Raw genomic sequence first — 17,500 nt, 5'->3', positions numbered from 1 at the left:
AGAGGAGAGGAGAGGAGAGGAGAGGAGAGGAGAGGAGAGGAGAGGAGAGGAGAGGAGAGGAGAGGAGAGGAGAGGAGAGGAGAGGAGAGGAGAGGAAAAACTAGAGTTAGTTGGATTTTTGCAAAAGCAGCAAAGTAACTCAGCAGGAGACTACAGACATCCGGCCTGCTCCAGTCGCTCTCCATGCTGCCAGGGGGGAGAGGGGGGAGAGGGGGAGAGAGAGGAGGAGAGGGAGAGGAGGAGGGGGGGGGGGAGGGGAGAGGGAGAGGAGAAGGGGGGGAGGGGAGAGACGGAGAGGGGGAGAGAGAGAGAGGGGCTGTGAGGCGGATCAAGAGTCCAGGGTGTGGGTCAGTGCTGCTCTTGGCGTGAGCTGCTCTCCTCTTGGCCATCTAGAGCTGCGACCTCATGCCACTTAAGTGAGATCACCATGACGACAGGGCATGACCCAAGGCCAGCTGGGATGGACATCATCTGTCCAACATGGCCGCCTCTAGCGGCGCAGCTGGACTTCCTCTCGCTCTGAGGGCCGCAGTGTTTAATGGACACGGCGTGAATAATGAAGACGGCGGCCGGCCGGCCGCTCATCAGAACCAGCAGAACTGACCACGTGTGTGTGTATGTGTGTGTGTGTGTGTGTGTGTGTGTGACGTGTGTGTGTGACGTGTCCAGAGCGAGCCCAATTTGTCTGCTCGCGTATGTTTGGACTTTTGTGCTAGTGGTAGAAACATGTGCACATTCCATTCCCTCAGAACTAATCTGTGCAGTGCGAGCTTTCTTGATGAGTCTACACACACTATCCACATGTAATTAGGAGTAGAGAGTGGGCTTTCTTGATGAGTGTACGCACAATATCCGTGTGTAATTAGGACCGGGGATGTAAGATGGGACCGAAGGAGGCGTGAAAAAAACATCCCATTCAACATTCCTCTGCACGGGCACAATGAGCTCTCATGTCCTCTGGGGGGGTTGTTTGGTCGGAGTTGTTATTTCTGCCCTTGGTGTGTGTCTGTGTCTGTGTCTGTGTCTGTGTGTGTTTGTCTGTGTCTGTGTATGCCTGCTTTGCTGCTGCCATGGGACATAACAGAGCTATGTGGCTCAGATAATGTTTACTCTTTGGGCCCATCAGTCATAAAGATTCTGCCTTGGGCCTCAAGCGTTGTCATTGGCATGTCATAAGGTGTGTGTGTGTACATGTGTGTTGTCATTGGCATGTCCTAATGTGTGTGTGTGTATGTACGTGTGTGTTGTCATTGGCATGTCATAAGGTGTGTGTGTGTGTGTGTCATAAGGTGTGTATAGCTGTGCTGTGGTCAGCTGAGTGTCTGGTGCCCTGTTGTAGCGTGACCTTAGTGGAAGCTGACCGTAGCCTACTCAGCGCAGCGCAACCTTCTTCCTCTTTTAGCATCTGCAACTGCAGACCACCAGTGTGAGCAGATCACTTCTCTTTTGCCATCTTGCTCTAATGTCTGGGAGCACTGGCTTCCTGAGACAACAGAGACTGCTTTGTGCTACCAGTGAGCGCTAAATGCTACCTAGCTAGCAGTGAAATAGTTACTCCCATCTCCACCGCCTGCCTCCAGGACTCTTATTTTGATGCTGTGCTCATCATATGTGGTGAATAGGGGTGCAGCCAGGCAGGACTCTTATTTTGATGTTGTGTTCATCATATGTGGTGAATAGAGGCGCTGCCAGGCAGGACTCTTATTTTGATGTTGTGCTCATCATCTGTGGTAAATAGGGGTGCTGCCTGGCAGGACTCTTATTTTGATGTTGCGTTCTATACCAGACAGGACTCTTATTTTGATGTTGCGCTCTATTACCAGGCAGGACTCTTATTTTGGCGCTGTGCTCATGGTCTGTGGGCCTTGGCTGGAAAATGGAGTTCCAGTCTCTCCCATCCTGCACTCTATTCCTGGAGCCTCTGAGCCATATGCAAACAGAGTGAAGGCATGGAAAGTTGCATCAATGGCGACGGCCACCAACCCCAACACACACCCTCACACACACAATCATACACACACAGAGAGAGAGAGAGAGCGAGAGAGCGAGAGAGCGAGAGAGCAGTGATGAGTGTGTGAGTGTTTTATTTTACAAGTGGAACTTTAAAGCTCATGTACTCTGTGGTAGATCTGCTGTCTGAGGAGCTCGAGCTCTAGCCACAGGGCTCTGACTACAACCCCCCTATAACACACACACACACACACACACACACACACACACACACACACACACACACACACACACACACACACACACACACAGGAGACACTCTCAGCAGTGTGGGCTGTACATGGAACACTCCACACACACTTTGGTCAAACTGGCTGCTGTGACCTCATCCTGACTCCTCGGCTGTACTTGGCCCACCGCGCTGGACTGGCCTGACCACCAGAGACCTACACACACACACACACACACACACACACACACACACACACACTCATACTGGCCTGACCACCAGAGACGCCAGCCGCCCCTCAGGACTCTACCTGCACACACACACACGCTCACGCTCACTCCATGCTCTAGCCATATTCCAACTCCTCTCTCTCTTTCACACACACGCGCACACACACACACACACATAATGGCCTGACCACCAGAGACGCCAGCCGCCTCTCAGGACTCTACCTGCACACACACACACGCTCACGCTCACTCCATGCTCTAGCCATATTCCAACTCCTCTCTCTCTTTCACACACACGCGCACACACACACACACACATAATGGCCTGACCACCAGAGACGCCAGCCGCCTCTCAGGACTCTACCTGCACACACACACACGCTCACGCTCACTCCATGCTCTAGCCATATTCCAACTCCTCTCTCTCTCTTTCACACACACACACACACACACATACTGGCCTGACCACCAGAGACGCCAGCCGCCTCTCAGGACTCTACCTGCACACACACACACGCTCACTCCATGCTCTAGCCATATTCCAACTCCTCTCTCTCTTTCACACACACACACACACACACACACACACCCCATGCTCATATGCCAGGCTCATGCCATATTCCAACTCGTCACACACTTACATGAAAGGCAGCTGGCTGTGCTTCCAAGGCGGTGACTCAGTGAATGTGTGTGTGTGTGTGTGTGGGTATGTGTGTGTCACTGTCTGCTTGGGCAACATTGGCTGGTACAGACAGCGAATGTGCCTTCTTTGATGCCACAACCACACACAGACAGACAGACTCCCTCCCTCTCTCTCACTCTTTCTCTCTCTCACACACACACACACACACCATGCACTCAGGCCAGACTGTTAGTCACTCACCTGTTGTGTCTTGCTCTGGCACGGCGACACTGGCGTTATTGTGAGCTCAGAGCACGGTGACACACACACACACACACACACACACACACACACACACACACACTATTTGTGAGCTCAGAGCGCGGTGACACACCTTGTTGCCAGATGGAAACTCTGAGAAGAGGCGCCGTGGGCACGGGCGCTGATTTGAGGTCCGCAGGAGTGGCCGCCTGCTGTGATGGCCCGTGGCCTTATTCTGACCACTTCCTGTTCGGGACGGGAGTGGTGAATACTCTACGCAGTGATGCTGCTATGGTCTCTACTGTTTTGTGCCGGCTAACGGCTGACCACTTCCTGTTCGGGACGGGAGTGATGGAGTGATGCTGTTGTCAGTTGGAGCCACAAGAACAGTAGAAGCTAAACACATCCTGCCGGAAGTTGAATCGTCCGTAAGTCAGGTCAGGTGATGAGGTGGCTCAGCAATGCATCAAGTGAGCGGTTCTGTAGAAGAACTTCTCAGATCTCTTGCATCCCTTTCTCCTTCCCCTCTCTGCCTCTCTGTGTCTCTTCTCTTTCTTCTCGTCTGTTTAGGCTCATTCATCCCTTTCTCCTTCCCCTCTCTGCCTCTCTTCTCTTTCTTCTCGTCTGTTTAGGCTCGTTCACCCCTCCTCTGCATATTTCATCAGCACCATTGCTCTCCTGGCTGCGCCCCTCTCCAAATGTCTTTGGGTCGGAAACACGGCATTAATAAAACACACGGTCTCTGCCATGTTGTCAGATGGGAGTCCAGGCCCAGCCAGCATACACATGTTCCTCATGAATTTGGCAACAACTGCTAGCAGCAGCTCTGAACCGACCAGTTGTAACCTACCTTACGCTCGTAGATTCACAAAAGTGCGGCCATTAGTAGCCTACCTTACGCTCGTAGATTCACAAGAGTGCGGCCATTAGTAGCCTACCTTACGCTCGTAGATTCACAAGAGTGCGGCCATTAGTAGCCTACCTTACGCTCGTAGATTCACAAGAGTGCGGCCATTAGTAGCCTACCTTACGCTCGTAGATTCACAAGAGTGCGGCCATTAGTAAACTACCTTACGCTCGTAGATTCACAAGAGTGCGGCCATTAGTAGCCTACCTTACGCTCGTAGATTCACAAGAGTGCGGCCATTAGTAGCCTACCTTACGCTCGTAGATTCAGAATAGTGCGGCCATTAGTAGCCTACCTTACGCTCGTAGATTCAGAATAGTGCGGCCATTAGTAGCCTACCTTACGCTCGTAGATTCACAAGAGTGCGGCCATTAGTAGCCTACCTTATGCTCGTAGATTCAGAGGAGTGCGGCCATTAGTAGCCTACAGTATCTTAGTATCATAGATTCAGATTGTTTGTTCAGAGTGCTGCCATTTGGAGTCGACTTTATTGTCGTAGATTCCGAAGAGTGCTGCCGGTAATAGCCGACTTTAGTGTCGTAGTTTCAGAAGAGTGCTGCCGGTAATAGCCAACTTTAGTGTCGTAGATTCAGAAGAGTGCTGCTGGTAATAGCCGACTTTAGTGTCGTAGATTCAGAAGAGTGCTGCCGGTAATAGCCAACTTTAGTGTCGTAGATGGGTCATTCCACGCCAAATCAACCAGAGCCCACGCACTTGCGTCTCAAAAAAATCTGAAAAAAATACCATGTGTGCCTATGTTACCCAGGAGACACTCTGTAAAATGTTTTTGTGCTAAGATCAATACTTTTCAAGTAACAGCCAGTTTTACAGGGGGAGGGGGGTGTCAAATTTGTTCTACCTCTTTTTTTTGTCAAAGTTCACAAGCTCATTGCTCAAGAACTAGAATCTGTAGGAGGCTCAAATTTTGCAGGCTGGTGCATAAATAGGAATAGTTTGCAGTAAAATCACCACGAGTAGTCTGGATGATCCTGCATGGTCATAGCAGTCCCTCAAAGTTGATCAAAATTTTATTGGAGTTTTTGGCTGGGTTCTGTTTAGGCCTTCAGAAGACACATTTTTACTCAACATAGACTCTTGGGTTTTTTTTCTTATTGAGATAAGTAGAAACACTCTCTGAAAAAGCAATGAAGAGAAAAGAAAATCCATCAGGGACTGAACAGCAGACCTTACAAGTTTAAAAAATAAATTTGGATCTCATATTCAGAGCACCCCAACACTTTGTGGGAATATACAAAGATTTTTTAAATATTTTTTTCTATAATCTGCATTACCTCTTCTTTTTAAAAACACCAATTTGACTTGACTTATGCAAATCTTTCTTTTTCATTTCCCACCCTGAACAAGGACAAAATGCACCATAGAGATCTATTGAGAGATTTGTTTTGTATAGAGTAACCACTAGGTGCCACTAAAATCACTGAATCACTGAAATTGCCGGGTGGGGACAAAACATATTGATCTCAATGGTGCATTTTGTCCATGTTTAGGGTGGAAAATGAAAAATAAAGATTCGCATAAGACAAGTCAAATTGGTGTTTTTAAAAAGAAGAGGTAATGCAGATTAACGAAAAAAATAAAAAAAAAATCTTTGTATATTCCCACAAGGCGTTAGGGTGCTCTGAATATGAGATCCAAAATAATTTTTCAAACTTGTGAGGTCTGCTGTTCAGTCCCTGATGGATTTTCTTTTCTCTCCATTGCTTTTTCGGAGAGTGTTTCTACTGATCTCAATAAGAGAAAAAAAAACAAGAGCCTATGTTGAGTAAAAATATGTCTTCTGTAAGCCTAAACAGAGCCCAGCCAAGAACTCCAATAAAAATTTGATCAACTTTGAGGGACTGCTATGACCATGCAGGATCATCCAGACTACTCGTGGTGATTTTACTGCATACTATTCCTATTTATGCACCAGCCTGCAAAATTTGAGCCTCCTACAGATTCTAGTTCTTGAGCAATGAGCTTGTGAACTTTGACAAAAAAAAGAGGTAGAACAAATTTGACACCCCCCTCCCCCTGTAAAACTGGCTGTTACTTGAAAAGTATTGATCTTAGCACAAAAACATTTTACAGAGTGTCTCCTGGGTAACATAGGCACACATGGTATTTTTTTCAGATTTTTTTTAGACGCAAGTGCGTGGGCTCTGGTTGATTTGGCGTGGAATGACCCAGATTCAGAAGAGTGCTGTCGTTAATAGCCGACTTTAGTGTCGTAGATTCAGAAGAGTACTGTCGTTAAAGAGGAATAATGCAGGATTGGCGATTTCATCTCTGGTTTCGGTTTCGTTTTTTCGTTTTCGCTCGTTTTATGCTTGCATATTTCTCTGCAGAGCTTCCCCGACAGCTTTAGCGTGTATATTTATACATATATAGGCTATATATAAATATATAAATTGCAAGCGTGGTTCTTCTTGTTCCTTTCGCGTCTCTGACTTCCAGATGTAAACAGCAAACGATCGTTTATCAGAAAGTTGCAAGGTTGTAATAGCGGAGAGGGACACTAGGGGCGGGAGGAAATGTGACTGTTTTCGATAAAACTGGTCAGTCAAGCAAAACAACGATTTCTAAGCGATTTCATGACTATGAAAAAGTTGCATAGGGTCTCTTTAATAGCCGACTTTAGTGTCGTAGATTCAGAAGAGTGCTGTCGTTAACAGCCGACTTTAGTGTCGTAGATTCAGAAGAGTGCTGTCGTTAATAGCCGACTTTACTGTCGTAGATTCAGAGGAGTGCTGTCGTTAACAGCCGACTTTAGTGTCGTAGATTCAGAAGAGTGCTGTCGTTAATAGCCGACTTTACTGTCGTAGATTCAGAGGAGTGCTGTCGTTAACAGCCGACTTTAGTGTCGTAGATTCAGAGGAGTGCTGTCGTTAACAGCCGACTTTAGTGTCGTAGATTCAGAAGAGTGCTGTCGTTAATAGCCGACTTTAGTGTCGTAGATTCAGAGGAGTGCTGTCGTTAATAGCCGACTTTAGTGTCGTAGATTCAGAGGAGTGCTGTCGTTAATAGCCAACTTTAGTGTCGTAGATGGGTTGCAGTGGCATGGTTGCAGTGGCATAAGCTTGTAGTCAAAGCGGAGGTCAGATCTATTGTGTGTGTGTGTGTGTGTGTGTGTGTGTGTGTGTGTGTGTGTGTGTGTGTGGTCATGTTTACTGACCGACCTGGAGACATGACTTATGTGTGTTATACTATTTAAGAGTAAAACATTTGTGTGGTGGTTGCACTGCAGTGCCATAAGCTTGTCGTAAGCAAGTCAGGTAGTCAAAAGTCAAAGCAGGGGTCAGATCTATTATGAGTGTGTGTGTGTGTGTGTGTGGTCGTGTTTACTGGCTGGGAGACATGATTTATGTGTGTTTTATGAGTATAAATGCTACTACTACGATGTAAGAGTAGAACATGTGTATGGTTGCAATGCAGCTTGTATTGAAATCCTAGTAGTGAAGAGTTTTGAAAATACATTGCTGTCGATCAAATTCAAAACTATTATTCAGCTTATCAGTGTGTTGACAATGGTCACAAGGATGTTGTAGAGCAGCGAGGACAAAGGCTGTGGAGTGGGAGGAGACATGGAGTCAAATCAGGAGAACAGGAAATGCTCAGACTACAGTATCTATCTGCTCATGTAGAAGAGAAGGATGGACAGAATCCCTCTCTCTGCTGAAGTGGAGGAGAGGAATGGACAGAATCTCTCTCTCTGCTGAAGTGGAGGAGAAGGATGGACAGAATCCCTCTCTCTGCTGAAGTGGAGGAGAAGGATGGACAGAATCTCTATCTGCTGAAGTGGAAGAGAAGGATTGACAGAATCTCTATCTGCTGAAGTGGAGGAGAAGTATGGACAGAATCTCTCTCTGCTGAAGTGGAGGAGAAGGATGGACAGAATCTCTCTATACAGTATCAGGGGAGGGAAAACGAGGGGGGAGTCTCCAGATCCCGTGTCGCCGTGGGAAAATTCCATTCGCAGCGGCACTGTGTAATTCCCACCATCTGTGTGTGTGTGTGTGTGTGTGTGTGTGTGTCCATGCCGTCCAGTAAAGGACTACAGTGTGGAGAAACCCTCCACTGCTTAATGAAATCCAGACTCGTCCTCTGTACAAGTGTGTGTGTGTGTGTGTGTGTGTGTGTGTGTGTGCACATGCGTGTGAGGCCTGTGGGCCCTGTAATCTGGAGCATTACGGTTAAAGCCGTCAGGCCTCAGATCTGAGATCAGTGTGAAGCTGGTGTTGTTCTTCAGGAGAAGTAGAGCAGTATGGGCTGGGTCAGGACACACACACATACACATACACACACACACACACACACACACACACACACACACACATCGGGTCAGGCCCCAGCTCTGCGCTCTGGTGAGGCCATGGAAACATTACACGGGTGTGCTGAAGCACATGCAGCCGATTTATCAGCCAAACACTAAAATACTCGAGATGTTTCAGTGGAAATATGCCCCACACACTTTATAGGCTGTGCTTTAGTGTGTGTGTGTCTATGTGTCTGCGTGTGTGTAGGTGTGTGTGTGTGTGTGTGTGTGTGTGCATATGCACATGTGCACCTGTGCACGTATTCTGGTTCTCAGTGAGCTGGCTGGAGGTTGAGCTGTAAGTGCTGCTGCACTGCGAGGTTGGCCCTTAATGGAGCCCACCAGAGACCTACTGGCTTCACCACTTTAGATCTACACACACACACACACACACACACACACACACACACACACACACACACACACACACACACACGCTTTAGATCGCCACTGTGGGATCCACTCTGATGCTCCCCACCATTCCCTTTGAGCCAAGCCACACACACATTGATGTTCCTCACCATTCCCTTGGAGCCAAGCCACACACACACACACACACACACACACACACCACCCCATTCCCTTAGAGCCAAGCCATCCCATGCTAATGTCCGTGGGTTGGCTGGTGCCTTGTTGGTCAATACTAATGCTCTTGTCCAGGGCTGAGCAGCTTTGGAGGTTTGCTATCGATTTCCTTTGTGGTTTTGGTTCTGCCTGGAGCCCTGATGCAGCAGCTTTGTTTTGAGCTGACCGATGGACACCGTCACATTTGGACCGATCGATAATCACTATTTATTCTGCTGCATCATGCGTCATATTTATTGGGTCTCCTCGAACATTAGCAGACTTGTGCATCACTTTTATGTTGTAGGACCGAGAGAGGTGTAGGGGTGTGTGTGTGTGTGTGTGTGTGTGTGTGTGTGTGTGTGTGTGTGTGTGTGTGTGTGTGTGTGTGTGTGTGTGTGTGTGTGTGTGTGTGTGTGTGTGTGTGTGTGTGTGTGTGTGTGTGTGTGTGTGTGTGTGTGTGTGTGTGTGTGTGTGTGTGTGTGTGTGTGTGTGTGTGTGTGTTAGAGTTGCCAGAGGGCGAGCTGAAAGACTTGGGTGTAGACTGTAGAGGAGACTCCAGAGGGCAGCTCCAGCACTTCCTTCTCCTTGATGTAGCGGCACGCCGGCACATCTTAGATGGTAATCTAACTCACTTTGGCAGTCTGGCTTCAGGATATATTGACAGAACGTCCCATCTGATTACACTCACACCAGAGAAGTATCATACACACTCTGGAGTGCTCAGAGCAGTGTGTTTCACAATGAAAATGGATGAAGTAGGCGAGGTGTGCGTGTTGTTTTAGTGGCACGGACAAAGTGATGCTTAATTCTAGGTAGTTAGTTGGTTAGTTTGATATTCCCTGTGGGAAAATTCTTTCATTTTTTTATATCTGTACCATAGCGCTATCCCATCCCATCATAAACACATTGCACATCATCACACAACAGTAGGCTTAGCCCATGCCTTGAGTACCTTGAGTATAGAACCTTGAACACAAAAAACTTCTGACATATATAGCACAGATTTAGCACATTGAACAGCTGAGTAGCTGTGTTTAAATGCTAACTTAGCACATTGAACAGCTGAGTAGCTGTGTTATATGCTAACTTAACACACTGAACAGTTAAGCAGCTGTGTTTAAATGCTAACTTAGCACATTGAACAGCTGAGTAGCTGTGTTTAAACGCTAACTTAACACACTGAACAGTTGAGTAGCTGTGTTTAAATGCTAACTTAGCACATTGAACAGCTGAGCAGCTGTGTTTTAATGCTAACTTGTAAGCCTCACCAGGCATCTGGAGTACACATTTCAAAATAAGAAATGGCTGATTCAGGCATAAACAGAGTCTGGCTGAATGCTAGCTGTGAATGAACGTCATCACCAACCGTTATCACCAGCAGGCCTGCTCTGAGTAAGGCTGAATGCTTGCTGTGTTTGAATGAGAGCGTAGCTATGTTCCTCGGGTCCTATGTTCCCCACTTTTTACATTTTAAAAAGGGTCCTATGTTATGCTAAGTTGCAGACCTTATACTGTCGCCCCAGCATGCTAGCTGTGTATGGGTGCTAAGTTGCAGGCCTTATAGCCCCAGCAGGCTAGCTGTGTATGGCTGCTAAGTTGCGGGCCTTATAGCCCCAGCAGGCTAGGCTAGCTGTGTATGGCTGCTAAGTTGCAGGCCTTATAGCCCCAGCATGCTAGCTGTGTATGGCTGCTAAGTTGCAGGCCTGCATGGCTACTGACCGTGCTGACTCACTCCCAGACATGTTTTCCCCACTCTGCACATTATGATGGGCCCAAGGCCAGTTAATCAATAACCCCTCTGTCCTGATAGCAGCCCCGGCCTGCTTTGATCTGCCAGTTCTTGCCCGTCTTCCTCTGTGTCGATAAAGGCTGCACTGTGACTCTGTGGTAAGTTGGTGCTTTGTCCAAATATGACCTACTTAATAATGTAAGGCAGGACTTGTGCCTGCGAGCGCTCTCGTCGTTATGTTATCTGGCGCCACTATCGCTCCGCTGTGCACTTCTGCTGTGCAGTTCTGTGTGTGTGTGTGTGTGTGTGTGTGTGTGTGTGTGTGTGTGTGTGTGTGTGTGTGTGTGTGTGTGTGTGTGTGTGTGTGTGGCCACTATCGCTCCGCTGTGCAGTTCTGCTGTGCAGTTCTGTGTGTGTGTGTGTGTGTGTGTGTGTGTGTGTGTGTGTGTGTGTGTGTGTGTGTGTGTGTGTGTGTGTGTGTGTGTGTGTGTGTGTGTGTGTGTGTGTGTGTGTGTGTGTGTGTGTGTGTGTGTGTGTATCTGGTGCCACTATCGCTCCGCAGTGCAGTTCTGCTGTGCAGTTCTGCCATGAACTCCCATCTTTGTCCCTGCGCTTGAGCTAATGCCGGGGGGTTTCCTATGATCTCACTTCCTCCTGCCCCATCGTCGGAGGGGGCTTCACGCTGCTTGGTGTGCCGTCTGCACAGGAAGTCGGAACTCCCGTCTTCCGCAGGGGGAGTGGCTTCCACAGGAAATGGGGCACACGGGCGGACACACCTGGCCAAGGCTCAGCAGAGCTGTAACGAGCCGGCCCTGGCATGGGCGCTAATGTCCGTTAGGGCTGCAACAGTTCATCGATTAATCAATTAATTGTCAAGTATTTGGTAATCAGCTAATCGCTTTGTGTCGTTCTTTTTAAGGAAATACATAATGTCTGCTTGCAGTGTCTGAAACTTGAATATTGTGTGTGTACAAAACAAGGCATTGGAGGGCATAATCTTGGGCTTTGACATTCCTGACCTTTTAATCGATCCACAAACTAATCGATTAATTGAGAAAATAGTTGCCTTATTAATCGACTCTGAAAATAATCGTTAGATGTGGCCCTAATGGCCTTACGTGCTGCTCTAATGGCCTCGTGGTTCCAAGCTGACACACACACACACACACCTTGTCCCTCCCCAGCAGGAGGTCATTGGGTGCGAGAGCTAGCTGCTAATATGGTTAGCGGTCATGTTGTTGTGCTCTTTGCTCATGTGCTCAACCCATCAGCGTGTGTGCAGCCCTGCAGCGCTCGCTCACACAGATGGCCATAGAGCAGCACAGAACTGTGTGTTCTGCAGCACTGAGCTGTGTACCTGTGTGTTCTGCAGCACTGAGCTGTGTACCTGTGTGTTCTGCAGCACTGAGCTGTGTACCTGTGTGTTCTGCAGCACTGAGCTGTGTTCCTGTGTGTTCTGCAGCACTGAGCTGTGTTCCTGTGTGTTCTGCAGCACTGACGTGTGTTCCTGTGTGTTCTGCAGCACTGAGGTGTGTTCTGCAGCACTGAGGTGTGTTCTGCAGCACTGAGCTGTGTTCCTGTGTGTTCCTGCAGCACTGAGGTGTGTTCTGCAGCACTGAGGTGTGTTCTGCAGCACTGAGGTGTGTTCCTGCAGCACTGACTCCTGCTGTGCTAGTACAGAGGTGTGTTCCTGCTCTCTGCAGAGCTAGTCAGACAGACGGCCATAGAGCAGCACAGAGCTGTGTTCCTGTGTTCCTGTGTTCCTGCGCGCGGATGATGGACGATGGAGATAAAATGGCTGCCTGAGTATACCTCTGGACTTTGGCCGTGTTGGTTTGCTTTGTGTGTGTGTGTGTGTGTGTGTGTGTGCGCGTGCATGTGTGTGTTTGTACTGGTGGCCAAATGGTAAGGTTGCAAACACAGGGCCTTTAGATGTGAGCGCTAAGAGGAGCAGTGTTTTGTTGTGGTGCCAGAGCTCATGGAATAGGGTTGGCCATAACCGCTCTGCCCTCCCCTCTGTCTCAGATCACTCACTGTGCTACTGTAATGGCACAGTCCACACTGGTATGTGCAGAATGCATGCCTCCTGTGTGTATGTCTGTGTGTGTGTGTGTGTCTGAGAGAGAAAAAGAATCCATGGCCTGGGGACCAAAAAAAACAACATTAGAGAGCTCTTTGTGTGAGTGTGTGTGAGATCATATTTGAGTGTGTGAGATCATATTCCATGTTTGTAGATTATAGGTTGCTCAGTAGCTGTTTTGTGTTGGTCAGTAGCGGTGCTCGGGTTGGTCAGTAGCTGTTTTGCGTTGGTCAGTAGCTGTTTTGCGTTGGTCAGTAGCGGTGCTCGGGTTGGTCAGTAGCTGTTTTGTGTTGGTCAGCGGTGCTCGGGTTGGTCAGTAGCTGTTTTACGTTGGTCAGTAGCTGTTTTGCGTTGGTCAGTAGCGGTGCTCGGGTTGGTCAGTAGCTGTTTTGCGTTGGTCAGTGGCGGTGCTCGGGTTGGTCAGTAGCGGTGCTCGGGTTGGTCAGTAGCGGTGCTCGGGTTGGTCAGTAGCTGTTTTACGTTGGTCAGTAGCTGTTTTGCGTTGGTCAGTAGCGCTGCTCGGGTTGGTCAGTAGCTGTTTTGCGTTGGTCAGTAGTGGTGCTCGGGTTGGTCAGTAGCTGTTTTGCGTTGGTCAGTAGCGGTGCTGGTACGCACTGCTCTCGCTCCTCATGGCGCTCTCAGCTGATGACCAATACTGAGGAGACCAGACCCTGCTGTCCAGGGCTCACCCGAGACCTTTAATAGAGCCATTACAGCCACAACAGGACTGTTTTGGTCACTTTCTGTTCTCTTTATTTCAGACTGATTTGGTAAGTAAGTGGTAAACGTCATGGCTGTGGAATTACTTTATTTGTTGCGTATCCGATTCATTTCCGCTGGAAAGAACAACACACTTGCACCCAGTGCCGCTGAGGGCAGCTCTTGTGTGTGTGTGTTTCTAGATGCTGAGTAATCAGCTGGTGTTTATAGAGAACTGGTGAAATGCTGAATAATCCGCTCGTGTTTATGGAGAAATGGAGAAATGCTTGTGGCTGAGGAGCTTGTGCAACGCAACTCCAGGAATGACGAGCTGCCATGTTTAACATCATCACACTGGGATCAAACCAGAGCGCTGGGATCTCTACACCCACACACATTCTCTCTCTCTCTCTCTCTCTCTCTTTCTATTCTCTCTCTCTCTCTCTCTCTCTCTCTCTCTCTCTCTCTCTCTCCCCCCCTACCCCCCCCCCCCCACACACACACACACACACACGCACACGCAGAGGCACACATGACCAGTGAGTGGGGTCATCATAACACCACATGTTGTCTTGTGGACTTGTACTGTACACAGTTGTTCCTGGTATGTCCACACACACGCACACACACACACACACACACACACACACACACAATCTCTCCAGTTTCTGCACCAGCAGTTTTGGATATGTGATTCACTCAGATCTCCCTCTCTCCTCTCCCCCTCCCTCTCTCTCTCCCTCTCTCCCTCCCCCTCTCTCTCTCTCTCTCTCTCTCTCCCTCTCTCTCCCCCCCTCTCTCTCCCTCTCTCTCTCCCCCTCTCTCTCCCTCTCTTTCTCTCCCTTTCTCCCTCTCATTCATGTTGTAGTGATTTGGCTGAGTCATGATTCTGAATCAGGGCAGTTGAGTGGCGTTGGTGTTGCCGTGACTAAGCGGAACGGTGAGTCTGGTGGTCAGGTGACGTGTCCGCGCGGTGAGGCTGGTGGTCAGGTGACGTGTGTCCGCGCGGTGACACACGGGCAGTGCATGTGGCCAGCTCAGCACTTTGATGTTCAGTCGCCCAATCAGCCCAAATGCCTGTTTCTAGGTTGGCTAAAAATAGCCACGTTTTAGATGGGAGTCTTTTCCTGCTCTCTCTCTCTCTCTCTCCCTACACACACATACACACACACACACACACACACACACACACACACAGAAAGAACACATCTGCTTTTGTTTACCGTGCTGATGACCTAGCGTGCAGTGCCATTGGGGCTAACTGGTTATCTCAGGCTGGTGCCCTGCTTTGGGATGCCTGACCCCCCCCCCCCCCCTCACACACACACACACACACACACACACACACACACACACACACACACACCAACCACATAATGTCTGCTCAGGTTTCATGTTCATCACTCATTCCTCTCTCTCTCTCCTCTCTCTCTCTTCAGGCATCCTGACGTGTGTGTGTGAGTGTGAGCGAGAGGGTGTGTGAGACGCTGGCTGAAAGCACCCGCGCCGGAACCAAAGGTGAGTCCTCGTTTAATCACACTCCCCTACCCACAATCCCCTGCTGTGTGTGGATGTGTCTGTTTCGCCCGTGAACCAGTTCTCCTGTTCTAATATTAGAAGAAACGATCTCAGCCTGGCGCAGAACTTAGCAGAGAGTGAGAGAGTGAGAGAGTGAGAGAGTGAGAGAGTGAGAGAGTGAGAGAGTGAGAGAGTGAGAGAGTGAGAGAGTGAGAGAGTGAGAGAGTGAGAGAGTGAGAGAGTTCATTGGTGTGTCTCTGCAATCTCCTCATGTTATGCTGCTGAAACGCTGCTGATGAAAACTGAAAGATGAGTATTTTGAAAGCCATAGCAACCGCCTCTGCTGCATATCGGTTCTGTTTCCTTGGTTTCCAGGCCACAGAGAGGGGAAGAGTGAGAGAGCGAGGGAGGGAGGGAGGGAGGGAGGGAGTGAGCGAGCGAAGGCGTTGGAGAGGGGATGGGGATGAGAGAAGCAGCTTTAGCTTCTTAAGAGCCACTCTTCAAAATCAAGATGGCAGGAGGGTGGCACTGGGGACAACTCTGACACAGTGAATCAGGAGAGGAGAGGAGGAGAGGAGAGGAGAGGAGAGGAGAAGGGAGGAGAGGAGAGAAGGGAGGAGAGGAGGAGGAGAGAGGAGAGGAGAGGGCATTTTCAGAAGGCTTTTTGGCCAGAGATGGAGAGAGACTGTAGAGAGCAGGAAAGAGATGGAGAGAGAGAGACAGAGAGAGCGGTTGAGAGTAGAGTCAGCGGGTTGTTGGCGGCATGGTGCCAGGCCTAAGTGAAGTCTTGTGCTGCTGTGTGACGCTGGCAAGATGCCCCTCTGAATCTGAAAAGGCGGAGAGGGCGAGCGCTCAAACCCAGTCATGCGAGTGACAATGGGCCGCACAAGTGCTCAAACACGGCCTGACCTCTCAGTCCAGACACCCGATAGCCGTCCGCCGTGGCCACAGGATGCAAGGAAGGGCCGAGGCGTGGCCGAGGATAGGCCATCGCAAGACCGAGATGACTCATCATACTACAGTATTTGACTATGCTGTAATATAGAGCTATCATCCTAATCAGTGACTCCTGCGTTTATGACTGGCTGATTGCTGTTGGACGGTTTGATACCTGACATGTCTCCAGAGGCGGACATCCCGGTATCAGAAAGTAAAAGCCAAGTGTCTGATCCAACCATTTAGTAAACCAGCTCATCCTAATTAGCAGCCAGGTAGATCAGGTAATTAGTGATATCACCTGTGTTAAGTGCACAGGTAGAAAGAATATATGGCAGGACTTTCACTCTTTGGAATCAGGAATGTGTCCGCCTCTGCATGTCTCATGGACTGACACACACAGAGTGATGGTTAGCCGTTAGTCATTAGCGGTTAGCGGTTAGCGTTGGCTGTCTGACGAGTTGAGCTAGTCACTCACTCCTCCTCACTTCTCCCTGAGGTCACAGGGTCATTTGCCTACCGAGTGGAAGAACCAGTTCTCTGAGCGTATTCAGTCTCACATCACACACACACACACACATGCACACACATAAACGCACAGGGACACTGTTTTATCTCACACACATACAGTACACACACACACACACATACACACACTGTTTTATATAGCTTGTGCTCTTTAAGAAGATGACATTTCTTGCTACTGGATGAGATGAGGCAAGAGTGTCTTATTTTGCTCCTGGGGCCTTTCCACACACACACACACAGTTATCTCCGTGAGATCAGTTAGCCATGCTCTAGTGAGTCCCTAGCTCTGAGATGTGGTAGAGAGAGAGAGAGAGAGAGAGAGAGAGAAGAGAGAGAGAGAGAGAGAGAGAGAGAGAGAGAGAGAGAGAGAGAGAGAGAGAGAGAGAGAGAGAGAGAGAGAGAGAGAGAGAGAGAGAGAGAGAGAGAGAGAGAGAGAGAGAGAGAGAGAGAGAGAGAGAGAGAGAGAGAGAGAGAGAGAGAGAGAGAGAGAGAGAGAGAGAGACCACTGGAGGCTACCACCTGGATAGAACAAAGAGGACGGCTGTGGGGGTGGAGGCATCAGGCTTGATTTCTCATTTGGACCCATGCCCTGACATGGCATACCACAACTCTCCCCCTCATACTCAGCACTTTTCTGTGTGTGTGTGTGTGCAGGGGATGGGCAGGGGATGGGGGTGTCTCTTGCTGCTGGTGCTTTGTAATGAAAGCTGTTACACAAAGAGAAGAAAGAACTCATCAAACTCTCTCTCTCTCTCTCCTGCTCTCTCTCACACACTCTGTGTGTGTGTGTGTGGACACATGGTTGTGTGAGTATTACAGGAGGAGGACATGAGGTCATTTCGATTGAAATGAGGAGACCGATAGGATGTTGTCAGCTGGACGCTACATGTTGGGAGCAGAGGGAAAACCAGCACAAAGAGGAGAAGGAT

At 49.0% G+C, this 17,500-nt stretch overlaps 1 protein-coding gene across 7 annotated transcripts in view; it reads left to right on the top strand.

Annotated features, from left to right (window-relative positions):
* raph1b (Ras association (RalGDS/AF-6) and pleckstrin homology domains 1b) overlaps positions 1–17,500 on the top strand; it is a 65,063-nt gene that overhangs the window by 7,392 nt on the left and 40,171 nt on the right. For 6 of the 7 annotated variants that reach the window (XM_062527933.1, XM_062527931.1, XM_062527929.1 and 3 more), the window contains exon 2: positions 15,029–15,107. The gene's annotated coding sequence lies outside the window, so the exon portion shown is untranslated. Of the gene's footprint in view, positions 1–10,888; positions 10,969–15,028; positions 15,108–17,500 lie in introns of those variants that run through there. The other variant, XM_062527928.1, reaches the window with a different exon arrangement.

This window comes from Sardina pilchardus, chromosome 23, assembly GCF_963854185.1.
Source record: "Sardina pilchardus chromosome 23, fSarPil1.1, whole genome shotgun sequence".
In the NCBI taxonomy this organism is placed as follows: Eukaryota; Metazoa; Chordata; class Actinopteri; order Clupeiformes; family Clupeidae; genus Sardina; species Sardina pilchardus.
This window is presented reverse-complemented; position numbering and strand designations above follow the sequence as displayed.